General features: G+C 39.2%; 1 protein-coding gene and 1 non-coding gene across 3 annotated transcripts in view; one reads left to right on the top strand and one right to left on the bottom strand.

The window, feature by feature from the left end:
* Ntn4 (netrin 4) overlaps positions 1-16,757 on the bottom strand; it is a 102,446-nt gene that overhangs the window by 44,636 nt on the left and 41,053 nt on the right. The window lies entirely within an intron of this gene.
* On the top strand, positions 6,318-6,424 carry LOC113833029. The gene has a single exon (XR_003480574.1). It is a non-coding gene; the product is annotated as a U6 spliceosomal RNA (small nuclear RNA).

The following is a 16,757-nucleotide window of genomic DNA, read 5'->3' as shown; positions in this document are numbered from 1 at the left end:
AACAGGCCTCTGTTTAGCTCTAACAGATTACCTAGAGTGGAAAGAAGCCATATACCCTCTTAAGACCAAAATGGAAGAAACACTGAATTAATTTCCGAGGAGATAGTATATCCCTCTTAGAGAAAAGGATTAGCTTCTAAAGGAACAAACTTCTTCTGCATGAAGAGAGAGAAATTCTAACAACAGGCTAGCCTGTTGGAATCTGCTCTTTTTATATGGGGCAAAAACACAGCAATGCTATACTACAACCCATGATTAGGAAGGTCTTTGAAGAAAAGATGTCTTTTCATTAGAAAATAAAACATGCCCTTCCCCATGAGAGGCTTGCCTGCGTGTTTAATTTAACAGAAGTAAGAATTCTATGGGGAAGACAGAACTTCATAATGAGTGGTGGAAAAGGAGCTTGAAGCATTCTGTCAGAGTGGACAAAATAGGTTGAAGGGAGTCCTAATCCTTGCCTGATAATGCAGGCAGGAAGAAGGCAAGGAAAACAGGCAGCTGTGTAGTTTATTCTTTGGGCTGTACCAGAACACTAAAGCAAACAACTTGTATTGGAAACCTGTGCTGGCAGATGGAGGGGGGAAAGTGATTACAAATACAGAATGAAAATTGGTTCCCGGTTAAGACTGTCCTTTCCATTTAGCTTGAGCCATGAAATGCTTCTTGGAGAGCTCTGTTCTTCCAGCTCTAGTGATGTGTCAGGCTCCAGAGCTCATGATAAAAATATACCTTAATCGATTAGTGAAAACCCTAGCAGCAGAGATTAGAAATATGGGTTCTTAATCCTACCACTGGAGACAGAGTTGCTTGGAGGAGGACCTGGCTTCTGGAGGAACTGAAAGGAATGTTTTAGGCATAGAGGAAAGGGGCCAATGACAGACTTTGCCTCCTTCATTAATTTGCCAAAACCGGTCCTTTACTGACACTTAGGAAAAAGCGTGAATGGGGCCAATGCAAATTTCTGAAGGAAGTGCTGAGCTTTTTGCACTCTTATGTGAGAAACAAAATGCTTATCTCTCTCTACTGATTGTAGACTTCTTGCAGGGAACAGTGGCTTTAGTTTCTTTGAATTTCCAGTAACTAGAGTATAATAGATTATCAGTAAATATGTGATGTTTTTTCCTTCAGTTGATATATGTTTAGCAGGACGTTGAGGACTTTAGCCATTAATTTAAAACTGCAGAGAAGGCTGGGAGTTAGCTATGCATGTGAAGTGGGCTTGAGATCCCTACAGTTGTTTGACAAACTGTCATGACCAAGATGTTCTCTGTAAAGGCTATATTAGTTCATGTCTGAGTTCTCTGAGAGACTTGCTGCAACATAGATCTGCCATGGGATGATGGTGAATAATAATAATAATAATAGTGGTGACTTTAATCATACAACTTCTACAACATGCCACAAGTTTTTCTAGGCACCGTTATAAATATTAATTAACTTGCTTCATACAAAACCTTATTAGAAGGTGAGAATAATTGGCATTGCCCAGTTTCAGAATGGATTAAACCAAGGCCCAGAGGGCTTAGATAATTTGTCCCAACGTCAAAACTTCAAAAAGTGGTAGAGTGGCTTGCATTTTAGTTGTCTCACTCCCGAGTTCCCAACCTAACCCCAGTTTGTAATACCTAGAGAGTAGATTTCAAGGGATCCACTTGGTCCAAGCCAGTTCAGGGTATGTCCCAATCCAGTTTGCCCTTCAAGAGCTTTTTGGGAGCTGGTGAGATTGTTCAGTGGGTGAGGATGCTGCCTGCCCAGGCTATGACCTGACTCTGATCTCTGAAATCCACAGGGTGTGATGAGAGAACCTACTCCTACAAGTTGTCCTCTGACCACCACACTTGTGCTGCGGCATACATGTGCCTGTGTGTAGGTATGCATATGACTATATGTATGTGCACACGAACACACACACGAACACACACACACACACACACACACACACACACACACACATACACACACACACACACACACACACACACACACACACACACACACACACTTTAAAAAAAAATAACAGAATTCTTCAGGTCTGAGTTGGCTTGGATTTGTGGTGAAGCCAAGCTGTTTTGAGGTTAAGGGAATACAGGAAGATTGGCCACAGTTTTCCACACCTGCCACAAGTAAATATCCAGCAAGTAGGATGGAGAAGAACATAAGAAACTCATTGGTTGCATACAAGCCCTTTCTATCTGTGCATTTAAAACACTGGTTCTGGCCAGTGGTGGTAGCACACACCTTTAATCCCAGCACTCAGGAGGCAGAGGCAAGTGGATCTGTTGAGTTCGAGGCTGGCCTACAGAGCTATTTCTAGCTAGGTCTAGTTTTTGTAACAGCTCAATTATTGCTCCAGCCCAAACACACTCAGTTTTTTAAAAGCCAAAACAAAAGGAGTTAATTATTCTCATTGTTTTAAAAACATAGTAGTGGCTCAATACCATGGGTTTTTGTTTTTGCTAGTGAACAGAGTAATTTAAATGTTGGGCTCTTAAATAGTTATAAAGTGAGATGCTCTTCTACTTTGTAGGGAATTAAATAGAACAAAGCAAGTCTCTCCTTTTTGAGGCCAGGGATCACTAGTACTTCTGTTTGTAGTTGTGGACAGTAGAGTCCCAGATAGCCTTCATTTGGAAATCTCACTCCCTGAAGGATCTCTCTTTGCCCCCTCCTCTATTTAATTAGTCAGAGTTTTATTATCATTGCACTGTTTTACATCTCTAGGAGTTATAGAAAACCAATAATTCAAATGTTTCTTATCCATAGAAGCCCAAATCAGTTGTATTAGAGAATAAGGTGTGTTGAAAGAATGCAAATTATTATTTCAACTTACTGTGCATCCCAGGCTTGCCTCTAACTTGAAGCAATCCTCTTGCCTTAGCCTTCCTAGTCTGAGATTTTAGGTCTGAGCCACCATGCCTGGCTTGCACCAGCATTGTGTATTTTTGTATTTGCCTAAATATGTGTATATTTAAAAATTTTCATTTGAATTGCATAATGTCTTACTGGTTCTGATCATTTAACTTTGGTATCTGTGAAGTGTTTGTTTTGTTTTGTGGTATTAGGGTGTGGAGATAGGGTCTGGTCATCACCACAGTGCTCGATCAACTGAGCTATAGTCCAGACTCAGTCTGTTGCTGTCTCATCCTCTCTTGCTCTCTCCCCTATCTCTCCCCTCTCCTTTTTCCTCTTTCTTCCCTTTCTCCCTCCTTTCCTTTCCTTCCTTTCTTTCCTTACCTTCTTCCTTTCTTTTTCTTGTTTTTCAAGACTACTTGAAGCCAAACATGGCTGGTGGCTTGTGCCTGTAGTCTTGGCTTCTTGGGGCTCTGAGGCAGAAGGACTGAATGAATATCACTATTCAGGAGCAGCCCGGGTACGCTGTGAGACTCTATCTCTAAGGAATAAGAATAATAAAAAGGTTGAGTGTGGGCGTACAACCCGACACCCAGCATTCTGGGAGGCGGAGGTGGGGGGACCACAAGGTAAGGTCAGACCAGGCCTAGACAGCTCTAGGTCTGAAATAGCTAAGTGGTGTAGACCCAGTCTAAAAAAACAAACAGAAGAAAAAAAAACTTAAGAATTTACTTCTAAAGATAGGATTTCAACATATTTTATAAAGATAAATGAGTTTTGAATGTCTTATATTTTTACAAAAATAATTCTGATAGCTTCTTCATTTCAGTATCACCAGGTGCTTGATCTTTTCTCTGATGTAAAAATGCAAAGGATACCATTGAGCTAAAAACTGCAAAACCCAGGAGGCCTTGAAAGGCATTTAGATAAGACTACATTTTCCCTCTCTGCATTGCAGAAAACTGTTTATTATTTGGGTTTTTTTGTTTTGTTTTGCTTCCAGTGGATTAAAAAAATATTTATGAGTACTAAGTTAAAATTATTCTGTCTACAGATAAGTTATTTGACTAAATCATACAAGTGAATTGGGCGAGTGTGTACATATTGTCAGGCTTCAGATCTGCATGCAGGCAATGGCTGTAGAGTCACATGCTCTTGACACCTCTTTCATTGTGTCTGAGACCTCATTGCTTTAGAATATGAAGCTGGCTCTGTACCTTCCAGTTTCTTTAACGTCAAATTATAGAGCAAAAGTTGTTTTTTTTTTTTTTTTAAATTGGATCAATACTGCTACATTTTCCCTGCAATCTCCTATAGTGCTTTGTATAAGGGACCCCCCTCAATAGACAGTTAATTATAAATGTCTTTCAAACTAGTGCCTGGCTGCCAGGCTCACTCAGTTCTGGGAACAGCTGCTAGTGGCCACTCAGCTCTCTCGAGTGCTGCAGGGCTCTGGTAAGTGTCGTTCATTTGACGTCACACTTACAGTTCATACTTTTCATAGCTAATCTTCAGCAGCGCATAAGACTGACTCCCTGAGAGGCCCCCAGGCACCCCAAGTTCTGTCTCAGAACACTGATGCCATGCCATCAAGGGGACTTTGTGTTTTATTTTTTAAATCCTTCCCACTAACACTTAAAATAGCTGCCTATGATGGAATCTCTTTGTGGAAAGGAAAGGAAGATCTCAATTTCAGGTTCTTGTTAGACATTTAATTTCATAATTTCAGGAGGGAATAGCTACAGTGGAGTTAGTGACATGCATCTTCCCCCATGCTGTTGTCTTCCTATGTTACATAAGAATGAGGGGGGAGAGGGAGAGAGGGAGAGTGTGTGAATAGAACTCATTTTGTAAGCGATTTCTGTGAAGCCATTTGACGTGAGGCTGAAGGCAGGTTTTGTAGGATCTTGCTCAACATCTTTTAGGACTTAGATGAGTTTTCATAATGAGTGGGGGGGGCAGGGAAATTCTATGAGAGCTTGGTGGTTTACTAAATACTTTTCACCTCAATGACACTTGTTCAATGTGCTCACATAGCTTTGGCTTATTTTAAAGGAAAATTCCTTGCTACCAACTACTTTGCATTCTCTTACAGCCCTCCCCCTTCTTAATTCATTCTAGTTTGAATTTCCCACCGCTTCCCCTCTTCCTTGACAGCTCTGTCCATCTGTCACTCAGTGTTCTATACAGTGCAGAGGGCGTCACACAAGTTGACTTGTTTAAGATAAATGAGCCTCAGACTGTAGCACAAGAAGCTAGTTGCTAGGGCATATTTTCTTCCACAGTTTCCTGTTGTTGAATTGATTTATTCAAAGGCTCCTCTTCACAGTAGAAAATTGCCTGTTTCTCCTGTAAAATGTAATCTGCATTTATTTTAGGCATGCTCATAGGAACAATTGAGGTAGAAGCAACTCACTTACTTAAAAGTTCCATTTACTTGGTAGCTCTGACAGACCTGTTATCATCTGAATGTGGCCAGAAACAGCAGTCGCAGGTAGCAAAAGCAGTGGTCTCCTTCAAAGATATGGCTTTTTAAAACAGCTTTAAGACAAAAGGCTAGAAAAGAAATACAGCCAGTGTGCAAATTCTTCTATGGACATTCGCATTTGTCTTTTGGGTTTGTTTCAGAGAGACTGTTGTAACATCTCTGTTCTCTTTTTGAGGTAATAGTCCCAAAGAATTTGTCATTTTCATTTTTGGGGGGTTTTCAGTATAGTCAAGATGTTGTACAAGCACTAACACAAATGTAGAGCTTTTCATCACTCTAAAAAGTAAAAAGTACGTAACAGGCACTCCCCAATTTTGCTGAGTTGTAACACTAGGCAGTTGCCAACTTATTTTGCCTTTATGGATTTTTCCCCCCTTTGTACATTTCATGTAAAAGAAAAAAATAGAACATGGGTTTTTGTGTCTGGCTTCTTTTTTGTAGTTTAATGTTTGCAATATCTAGCGATGTTGAAGTGTGTATTGGAACTTCACTCCTTATTTAGGCTGGATAATACTGGACTATGGATATGCTGTATTTTGTTTATGTGTTTGATAATTGAGGGGCATTGTGCAGAATCAATCCTTCCTAATATGCATAATGCTGCTTTGAACATTCATGTTCAGGATCTTATGTAAACATATTTCCAATTCATAGGGGAGAGTAAAATTTCTGGATCATACAACAGCTCTATCTTCAACTCTTGGAGGAAGTGCCAGACTGTTCTCCTCAGCAGCTGCATCGTTTTGCATTTCCTCAGCTCTCCATCTTCTCCATGTCTTCACTGTCATTTGTTACTATTTATCCTTTTGGTGACTGCTGTAAAGTGGATGTGAAGTGGTGTGTCTCATGGTTGTTCTGATTTGCATCCATCTAAATGACTTAAGATACTGAGAATCTTTCCACATACACACCGACCCTTTGTGTGCATTCTTTAAAGGAATGTCTGTGCATCGGTTTTCCCCTCTAAAAACTAGGTTGGGTGTTCACTTCGGCAGCACATATACTAAAATTGGAACGATACAGAGAAGATTAGCATGGCCCCTGTGTAAGGATGACATGAAAATTTGTGAAGTGTTCCATATTAGAAAAAAAAAAAAAAACTATGTTGGTTTTCTGTTGTTGAGCTGTGACAGTTCTTTAATACGCTATGGATATTAGAACCTTGTGGAGAGATGATTTGGAAGAATTCTGTCATTCTACTTAAACCATCTTTTCACTTTCTTGATAGTGTCCTTTGCTCAGCAATTTTTGATTCCACTGAGGTCAAACGTATTTATTTTTGTTTTGTTTTATTTTGAGATAGGGTCTCTATGTAGTCCTGGCTGTCCTGGAACTCAATATGTAGACCAGGTTGGCCTTGAACTTACAGAGATCCATCCGTCTCTGCCCCCTGAGTGTTGGGATAAAAGTTGTGTGCCACCATGCTCAGCTTATTTATTATTACTGTTGTTATTGTTGTTGTTGTGTTTCTGAGTGTCACGTCTAAACCATCGTCTAAAGCAAAGTCACAGTTAATCCATGTTTCTTTCTAAGAGTTTACAATGCTAACTCTGTGTTTAATCTGTTGGTCCATTTTGTGACCTTCTACGTGGTGTGTGGTATAGGCCTAAATACATTTTTGTAATATGCTCACCATTTTTTGAACAGACATTCACTGTCATTGAGTAGTCTTTTTCATTGTGTTGTTTTATTTTGTTTTTGTTTTCTGAGACAGGGTCTCAGGTTCTCTGCAACTGCAACTCTCTGTACCACTGAGGATGGCTTTGAATTCCATGTCTACCAGTCTGGCTGTCTTATTTCTTATTTTGTCCTAATTGTCTGGCCTGGAGCTTCCGGCACAAAGTTAAACAGGCATTGAGAACAGGAATACTTATCTATTCCTGATAGTGAAGGAAAAGCACTGTTTTGTTTTGTTTTGTTTTGTTTTCCACCATTATGTGTGCTGTCCAGTGTCGATAACCTTTACTGTGTGGAGGACAGCCTCTCTGGTCCTACTTTATTGAGTGCTTTTCGTCATTATTTTTGAGAGGATGTTGGACTGACTTTCAAATGCTTTCCCCACATCTATTGAGAAGATAAGGTAGATTTTGCCTTTTGCTTATGATTATGGCAGATTACATTGGTTGATTTTCTGATGCTAAATTAACTGAATTTCAAATTGTTAGTCATCTAGATTTGAGTTAAAATAAACTTGCATAAACAAGAGCATACCATTCTCTTTTTTCCTTAATAAAAAGCCTAGACAAAAAATATATAAAGGTATATCTTAATTAAGAACACAAATTTCTACAGTATGAAACTTAAGTAATATGAAAAGAATTTTAAAATATCTATTATAATAAATTAAGTACAGAGTCAGTATTATATATTATACTGAGGAATAAATGATGTATTTAAGATAATAGATGTGTTCATATTTATAAGTTATTTAGTTTTTTAAAAAGCTTCACAACTTATGGGGTCAGTTTTAGAGTGCTCGCTGCTCTTTGTAGGGGACTAAAACTGGGTTCCCAGTACACACACTGGGCAGCTCACAAAGGCCTGGAACTCTAGCTTGAGAGGATCCAGTGTCGTCTTCCAGCCTCTATGGAAAATCCCCTTTCACTGTGTTCACACATACACTTCTTATGGGGAGAAAAATTGAGTTAAGGTTAGAGTGGAATTTTCTTATTAAAATCTGTTAGAAAGTAAATAGAAGTAAACATCTATTATGTTTTTTTTTGATAAACCAAGAAAAATCACATGAAAAATGTTCCAAGAAGTTTTATTCCACCTCTACCCTGAAAAATAGTTTAACAAAAACAGTGGCACAATGACCATTATTTTGTTCAATTGATATGTTCTATCAACAACAAAAAAGAGTGAGTAAAGGAAAAACACTGTCAGTATCATAAATTAACTATGTATTTTCCTTTATATAACTTTAGAGAAGTCCAATAATTAGAAGCACTGAAGATAGTTTAGCATTCTCTGAGGAAGTGTGCCTCTGGCCATTGTAAATATCTGTATGATTACAAATGTTTGCAATGCTTTCCTGAGAGGATTTCTTTTTCTTGTGGTGATCCTAAAACATAATTTGGTCTTTATGTATTGCTTTCATAAAACCACAATAATAATCAACGGAAAACACTAAGCAATTGCTAGGAAGCTCAAGGGGCAATTGTTCTTAACCTTCCTAATGCTGCCACCCTTTAATACAGTTCCTCATGTTGTGGTGACCCCCAACCATAACATTATTTTGTTTCTACTTCATAACTGTAATTTTGTTACTGTTGTGGATCATGATATAAATATACAATATGCAGGACATCTGTTTTGTGACCCCCAAAGGAATAGTGACCCACAAGTTGAAACTGCTGCTCTAGGGGCTCTGGAGTTCTCTTCTTGCCATTATGTGGCATAAGGAAAATAAAAATTTGCAATTAGATACATGTAATTCCTAATTCCTCTTCTAAATAATCATAGACAAGGTCTCTTATAACAAATATAGCTTCCTATTTATAAAGATGCACAAATATTGGCCCTATTTATTTGTTAGGGGATTGAAAGAGAAAAAAATATATATGCATATGTATAACACCATTAAGGCTAACCATTATTTTTAATATTAACATTATTATCTTAATTAAGTATCTTATTTTTCAATGCCATTGATTAATTCAGTCATATATTGATCCAGAATTTTTGTTGTTTTATTTTTGTTTTTGAGAAAGCATATCCATCTGTAATTCTGGCTGTCCTAAAACTCACTCTGGAGACCAGGCTGGCCTTGAACTCACAGAGATTCACCTCTGCCTCCTGAGTGCTGGGATTAAAGGCACACACCACCACACACACCCAGCTTGATTCAGAATTTTTAACATACCATGTAATAGATATTGTGAATTGCCAACCTTTTGCTATGAAAGCAGATATTTTAGCAGATAGGGAGAGTTGAGTGTGAAAGCAGTCAACTACAACACAGTGAGGTAAATGGTATAGTGATGATGGTAACACTGAAAGATGTCCAGCTCAGAAGGGCTGTGGGCAGCTTGAAGAACGATTAGAATTTTGTGTCATGGCTCTAATAACCCAGTCATTTGACAAGGGGTATAATTCTTAATTTTTGCACAGTATTGAAAGTAGGTGGCAAAGCTGGAAAGAAGCTCTCTCTTCATTACATGTGGGAATCAAATAAAGTTACAAAGAAGAGTTACGATGCAACTGCACTATGACCGAGAAGGTTATCTTCCGCTCAGTGTGAACATAGAACCCATCACAGTCCCTTTAATTTCCATGACCCTGCTAAAGCTTTGTGGGGCACACAGTGAAGTCCCTGCCCCTTGGGAATTCTGAGAGCTCACAGTCAGCTTCATTCCATGCCTGGCCATGGTACTTTTAGAGACGCAAATATTTCTTAGGAACTTCATGATTGTTAGCATCATATATAAGACATTTAATAGTGAAACAGATACAGTCACTTTCTCCCAATCAAGTACTAATCAGACCTGACCCTGCTTAACTTCTGGGATAGACATGGTTGGGCACATTCAGATGTTATGGCCATATGTAATCACTTCCCATTGCTAGCATGTGAGCTCTCCCAAAGCTAGTAATTTATTTTGTCTTTGAAAGCATGACTTCCAATGAGGCACTGTGGCTCATGTCTGCAGTTCTAGCTCTTTGGGTAGCCGAAGCAGAAGGGTCATTCAAGCCCAAAGTTCAGGGCTAGACCTTATCACTCCCAAAATTATACAATCACAGGTTTTTCTGGGTTTATATATAAAGAACTAGAGAGAGGGGCTAAAATGATATCAGAATTCTATATTGCTAGCATCAGTATTATTTGGCTTTAACAAATATTATAACCTTTCTTTATCACCACCTACACTTTATTGCATTAGGTATTTACAATGATAAGGTGGAATACAAGTGCAGTCTCAGTTATATTGAAGAAGAATTGAATGTCCAACACACTTTGTTTGCCTGTAATTTAAAATGGCTGTGTACTCAGGAGGCTGAGGCGGTAGGATTGTGAGGCTGAAGTCAACTGTATAGTGGATTCCAGGCCAGCCTGGGCTACACAGCAGTACCCAGCTCCAAAAGCGAAATTTAAAAAAAGGCTTTGAATTTTCTCTACCTTCTATAGTTATAAAATAAGTGTGTGTGCACTTATATGCATGTATGAGTGTGAGTGTATGTATGAGTGTGTGTGAGTGTGTGTATGAGTGTGAATGTGTATGAGTGTGAGTGTGTGAGAGAGTTGTGAATGTGAGTGTGTATGAGTGTGAGTATGTGAGTGTGAGTATGAGTGTGTGAATATGAGTGTGTGAGTTGTGAATGTGAGTGTGTGAATGAGTGTGAGTGTGTAAGAGTGTGAGTATGAGTGTGTGAGTGAGTGTGTGTGTGTGTGTGTGTGTGTGTGTGTGTGTGTGTGTATGAGCGTGAGTGTGTGTGTCTGGTTAATAATGGGAAGGTTTTATGTCTCCTTAATGTTAGGAATACATTGCAATCATGTTGGTGACAGGATCCTCTATTCTTCCAGATCTTTGTGTGACAAATGAAACAACTGGGGTTGAAGGCTGCTTTTGTCAGCAGCAACAACGATTTAGGACCACATGAAGTAAAGGCTATTAGATCCAGGAAATCCTCTCCCTAACAAACCGAGGGATAGCCATCACCCTAACCCCTAAAAGACAGCCACATGGAAATTATTTACTTTGTAGATATTCAAATCCAATATCCAAAGTTATTGCTTACATTCTTTCTTTCTCTGTGTCTTTTTAAATTTCCTTTTCTTTGGAATATTTCACTGATTGATGAATGGAAGAGAAAGAAATGGATACTACTATAGGATGCCATATTTAAAGGTAGATAACCTGGATAGATTTCCTATCTCTATAAGAGTCCTTCCAATAAGGATTTCTGTTGTTGTTGTTTTGTTTGTTAGTTTGTTTTGTTTTTCTTAGCTGGTATGGTGTTGCATACCTATAATCCCAGCACATGGGAGGCAAAGGCAGATCTCTGTGAGTTCGAGGCCAGTCTGGTTTACAGAGCCAGAGCTGTCTGGAAACCTGTCTCGAAAAATAAACAATGTGCCAAGCATCCCATGAAATAATGGATGTCAAGAGCCTTATAGAGTACTTAACTTCTTTACTCTTGTGTCCTCAATTCCATCCTTGCTAGGTTTCGATTCCACAGTTCACTGTCATATAATCCATCCTCATCTTCTTTCCCTCTTTCCTCTGTTGTTAGCCAGTTAACCCTAGTTGGATTCATGTCTTTCACAGTATATCAATATGAGAATGAACTTTTGAGTCTGACAAGTAAATTTAGTGTAGCTGTTCCTTAGTAGCTCTTGGGAAGCCAGTATACATCTCCATGCTTTAGTTCCTCTTCTATGAAAAAAATGATGATGCATTAGACAGCTGTTAATGAAGATTAAATTCAGTGGCTTTTGTAGCATGATAGCCCAAGACTTGTTACACCACAACATTCAATAAATGGTAATTATTGGTATTTAGAGTCCATGATAGATTGTTTTGTTTTCTATGCTAAGATCTAAAACTAACTTACAGATGTTCACTTCCAAATATGGATATGTAGCATACTGTAGAAAAAGATTTTAAAATCTGGTTTCAGTCATCTCATTTAATAACATTGTTTAAAACTTTCTGTTCTTTCCCACAAGACCAAGATTAGTTTTCTGATCATATATTTCAGCATTTTCTTTTTATTCATTTTTTTCTTTTAATTTTATGTGTATTTTATGCTTACATACATGTATGTGTACCTTGTGCGTGTCTGGTGCCTGCAGAGGTCTAGTGAGGGTATTGGATCACTGGGATTGGAGTTACAGGCTATTTTAAGCAGCTACATAGATGCTCAAAAAGAAGCCAGGTTCCTGGAAGGCAGCCAGGGTACTTACACCCTGAGCCATCTCTCCAGCTCCCTAATGATATTTCTGACTTATTTATAATACAGGAAATTTTTGAAAGAAGATGGAACGATAGACTTAAATCTGTTCTATATTTATGATACTTGAGTTGTACAAACATACATAAGTGTACTCATATTCAGTTGCAAAAAGAAAAACAAACAAAAAACTATTTCTGGGCTGTGGTGGCACACGCTTTTAATCCTGGCACTCAGGAGGCAGAGGCAGGAGGATCTCTGTGATTTTGGGGCCAGCCTGATCTACACAACGAGTTCCAGGATAGCTAGGGCTACACAGAGAAACCCTGTCTCAAAAACCAAACCAAACCAAAACAAAAAACTATTGAATGAGTCTCAAACATGCCTTACACTGCTAGGTGATGTGAACTTATCCACAAACGCAGCTGGTATTGTTCCCCAAATATCAGTATCGAGTCTGAAATTTAGAATACTGCAGTCAAAATACTCTTTTTAAATGTGTTTCTCATTGTGAACTATAAATCTACCTTAACAAGCATAGCTCAAGGCATTTAAACAATTCTCCATGGTACTCAATGGTCTCTGGTGTTGTCCAGTAGATTGGATATTCCAGTTTTTTTTTTAAAAGCAACAACAAAAAAACCTTCCATGTTCCTTTTCATTGCCATCCATCATCCAACAGCTGTAAAATCAGCAGCTGCTAGGGGAAAAAAAAGACAAACAAAGCAGGAACTAAATGAGTCCTCCACAACTGCAAAGAGAAGAAACCATGGGTTCTTCCACTCACATAGTTTCTGGGCTCTCAGCAGGCTGGAGTCAAAGTACAGTTTCTTGAGCCACAAACCCCTAGCCTTGTAAACATGCTAGTAGCACACAAGCTTTGATTTGTTTTTGTTGTAACTGGGAAGAAGTGTATGTGGGAAAAGCAGTAGAGGTGGCTGAGATCAGGCCATGGGGTAAGAACAGAAAAGAAAGTAGTGTTTACCCTAGCCTGGACATCGGCCATTATGGTTTATGTTCGGTTCCCTGAGACAGCATTCAGGATATAGGCCAGCCTGGCCTCAAACTTGGAATCCTTCTGCCTCAGGATCCTGAGGCCTGGGAGCACAGGTATGTATCACCAAGCCTGAGACATCATACTTTTTAATTAGCATCCACATGGTGGCTTGCAGCCATCTGGAACACCAGTCAGGGGATCCAACAGGCAATTCATGTGGATTTATGCAGGCCAAACATTCATACACATAAAATGAAAAAGAAACCCTAATTTTAAAAATCTTAATAAAAAGAATTCTAGTCTAGAAAATCAGTTTGTTATAGTTACTCCTAGGATCATGGTTTGCTGTACACAAATCATAGTTTTTAAACCAGTCACCTCAGACTGAAGTACCCTGATCACCTGGAAGACTTGCTCAACAGACTTAAGGGTTCCCTATTCAGTCACTCTGGAATAGAGTCTAAAGATTTGCACTTTGCAAAGGCTACTGGGAAATGTGGGCAATGTTGTTTCAGGAACTACAAGTCAAGAGCTACTCCTAAAGAGAAAAAAAAATGATGTGCTGCAAAGAGTCACACTTATATGAACATACCTATGATGAAGTGACCGATAAAAGAATAGCATTTCTTAAGCGGCCCAACACCACTCTGAAGTCATAAGTTATTAATCCAGCTGTTAAAAGTCAAATTCATAAATAAATAGTGTTGACAATCGTGCACACATGGAATGACATTTGACCATTGTATGTGCCACTGAGGTCAAGGATTGTTCTTTCTAAGAATAAGAACTCAGCAAGTCAAAAGAGGCAACCATGCCCAGATTTAGGATTTGTATGTGTGTGGTGTAAGTATTCCTGTGTGCTCATGTATGTGCAAGTATGTGGAGGCCAGAGATCAATATTGGATGTCTTCCTCATTCAACCTTAGTTTTCAGACAGGCTCTCCTCGATCCTGGGGCTAGGCTGCCTGGCTAGAGAGAACTACCTGCCTCAACTCCTCCCTGTTACAGTTGTGTGCTGCCATGCCTGGCTTCTTACGTGGATTCTAGGGATTAAAACTCAAGCTCACATGCTTACTCAGCAAACATTTTGCCAACTGAGCCATTTCCTGAGCCCCAATTTCCAAATTTAAAGCAATTTAAACACCCCTAATCCAACATCCTGAAATCCCAAATCCAGGACTTTCTGGGCATCGCTAAAATGGCACAAGTACAAAATTACACACTTGACCTATGTGATGGGTCATAGCCTAAACATGGATGCACTGTAACTGTTATATACATTTATCTTCACACTCTGTGCATAAGGTCCACATTAAACATAAATGAATTTCATGTTTGAATTCAGACTCCATTCCCAGGATAATCTTATTGTGTATATGTGAACTATCCAAAAATCCCAAATATTTCAGGAAAGTGACACTCGGCCTATACCATCAACTGTTCACAAATCCAGAAAATAAAATAAAATCACATTCAAGCGTGTGTCCAACCATTTCAGTGTCAAGTAGTTATGGATTTTTCTGGTTTTAAAGACAGGGCCAGGATCCTTGGGATTACTAAATCTTTACAGCCAATGACCTATTTAAAATAAAAAGAAATAACTGCTTTCAAATACATGCACACGAATGCTCTGCTCTGCTCTGGCAACTTAGTCTTGTTGGTAAGGGGTGATCATTGTTTAAAAAGTCATTCATTCCACAGATACTAATTGAGTAGCCTTTCTGTGCCATGTGCTGGGGGCCTCAAGGCTTTTGCTCAGGACTCTGCTGGGAAGTAGTCCTGCATGTCTTGGAGGACAAGACAGCCGAGGGAACAAAAGGCCCATGCACCTTTCCATAACGTACCAAGATGTGCGAGCACTCTCTCTCACATGAGCTTTCTGGTTGACAGATGTCCACCATGTAGCCCACAGGTAGCCCGCATTCTGCTATACCTATAAATGTGGTCCAGCACACAAGTCAAAAAGGTACTCATAACATTATGAACTTTTATTTTCCTGTCATGTGACTTGTTTGTGCAGGTCTCAAGTATGACCTTTGTAGATGACAACATTTGGCTGAGGGAAGCCAAAATGTTGGGCATCCCTGCTGGAGCAGTTACCTGTGTCTGGAGTAACTCGGTCATTTGAATTTGAACCAAACCGAAACAAAATTAACTGACATACACAAAATCATTCCACTCTATTTGCAGCAGTATTATTTCAAAGGCCTTTCAGTGCCTAGAAACTAGAAACCACTGGCTATGTGATAGCTGCACTTCTTTCTTTCTTTTTTTTAATTTGGGGAGCACTAAACTCACTTGCAGAGGTAATCATTTCTGTTACTCTCTGGCCACTCTCTTGTTCATCTGAGTTACCCTAGCAACTCAGCCCTATTAACATTCAGTATACTGCTGGGTAAACAGTGCATGGTCCGTCCTGCATCAGGACCAGGATAAAGAAGAAACTGTAGAATCTACCCTTTATGTGATGTCCTACAGACACTCTGTTTCGTTTTGAGACAAGGTCTCAATATGTAGCCCAGGCTGACCCTAAACTTTCAGTATTCCTGACTCAGTCTCCTGAGTGCTGGGATTACAAGTGTACACCACCAGGCCCAAGTTACTCACACCTTCTTAATGTAAATGTCTTCCATTTTGTTTATCTTTGCTGCTGTTACTTCTTTTGCTTTGCTTGGGGATGTGTAAAAGTATAGAATTGAGTGCATGTAGGATGTGACTAGCCAGGAGACCAGCCTGGAAGACTGTCAGCAGTTGGCTGGGTAATGAGATGCACAGACTTTGTAGAATTACATTGGGCTGTAAAGGATGAGATCATGACATTCACAAGAAAGTAGATAGAAGATCACTTTGTTAAATAAAGTAAGCCACACTCATAAAGATAGCACATATCTTCTCTCATGTGCAGAATCTAGGTTTAGATTTACATATGTATGCATATACATATGCACGTGTGTGTGTGTGTGTGTGTGTGTGTGTGTGTGTGTGTGTGTGTGTAGGACAGGACAGCAAAAATAGTACTATTTGGGAAGAAAAAGTTCTAAAGAGAGTGTAAATTGACTGAATGTGACATGAAAGGGACTTCTGGGGAGGAGAGACAGACAGCAAGAGCTGGGGAGGGGGAGAAGGGAGGGTAGGGGCTGAATAAGCCCAAAGTATAATGGCATGAAAGTGTGAAAATATCACAATGAAATTCTATGCTAGCTAAAAATTAATTTCACAAAGGTAAAGAAAAATGTTTTTTTTTTTTTTTAAAGAGTTAGAGTGTTTTCCTACTTATTTTTTTTTCTTTATAATCTCTACCCATAGTTCTGAAGTTCTTGATGTCTGAGACCTTTCCTGTTTTGGTGGATATGGAAGACAACCAATGCTGATATTTTTCTTTTAAATCTTCTGTGTTCTGTATTCACTTACTGTGCACCTGCTTGTAGCTCAGGTAACCTGCTGGTTCCTGAGGATATGAATATCCTGAAAACACATCCCCTGGTGGCAGGAAGTTACACTCTCAAAGGGCAATGGGCAGCGTTGAGG

This window comes from Cricetulus griseus, assembly GCF_003668045.3.
Source record: "Cricetulus griseus strain 17A/GY chromosome 1 unlocalized genomic scaffold, alternate assembly CriGri-PICRH-1.0 chr1_0, whole genome shotgun sequence".
NCBI classification, from domain to species: domain Eukaryota; kingdom Metazoa; phylum Chordata; class Mammalia; order Rodentia; family Cricetidae; genus Cricetulus; species Cricetulus griseus.
This window is presented reverse-complemented; position numbering and strand designations above follow the sequence as displayed.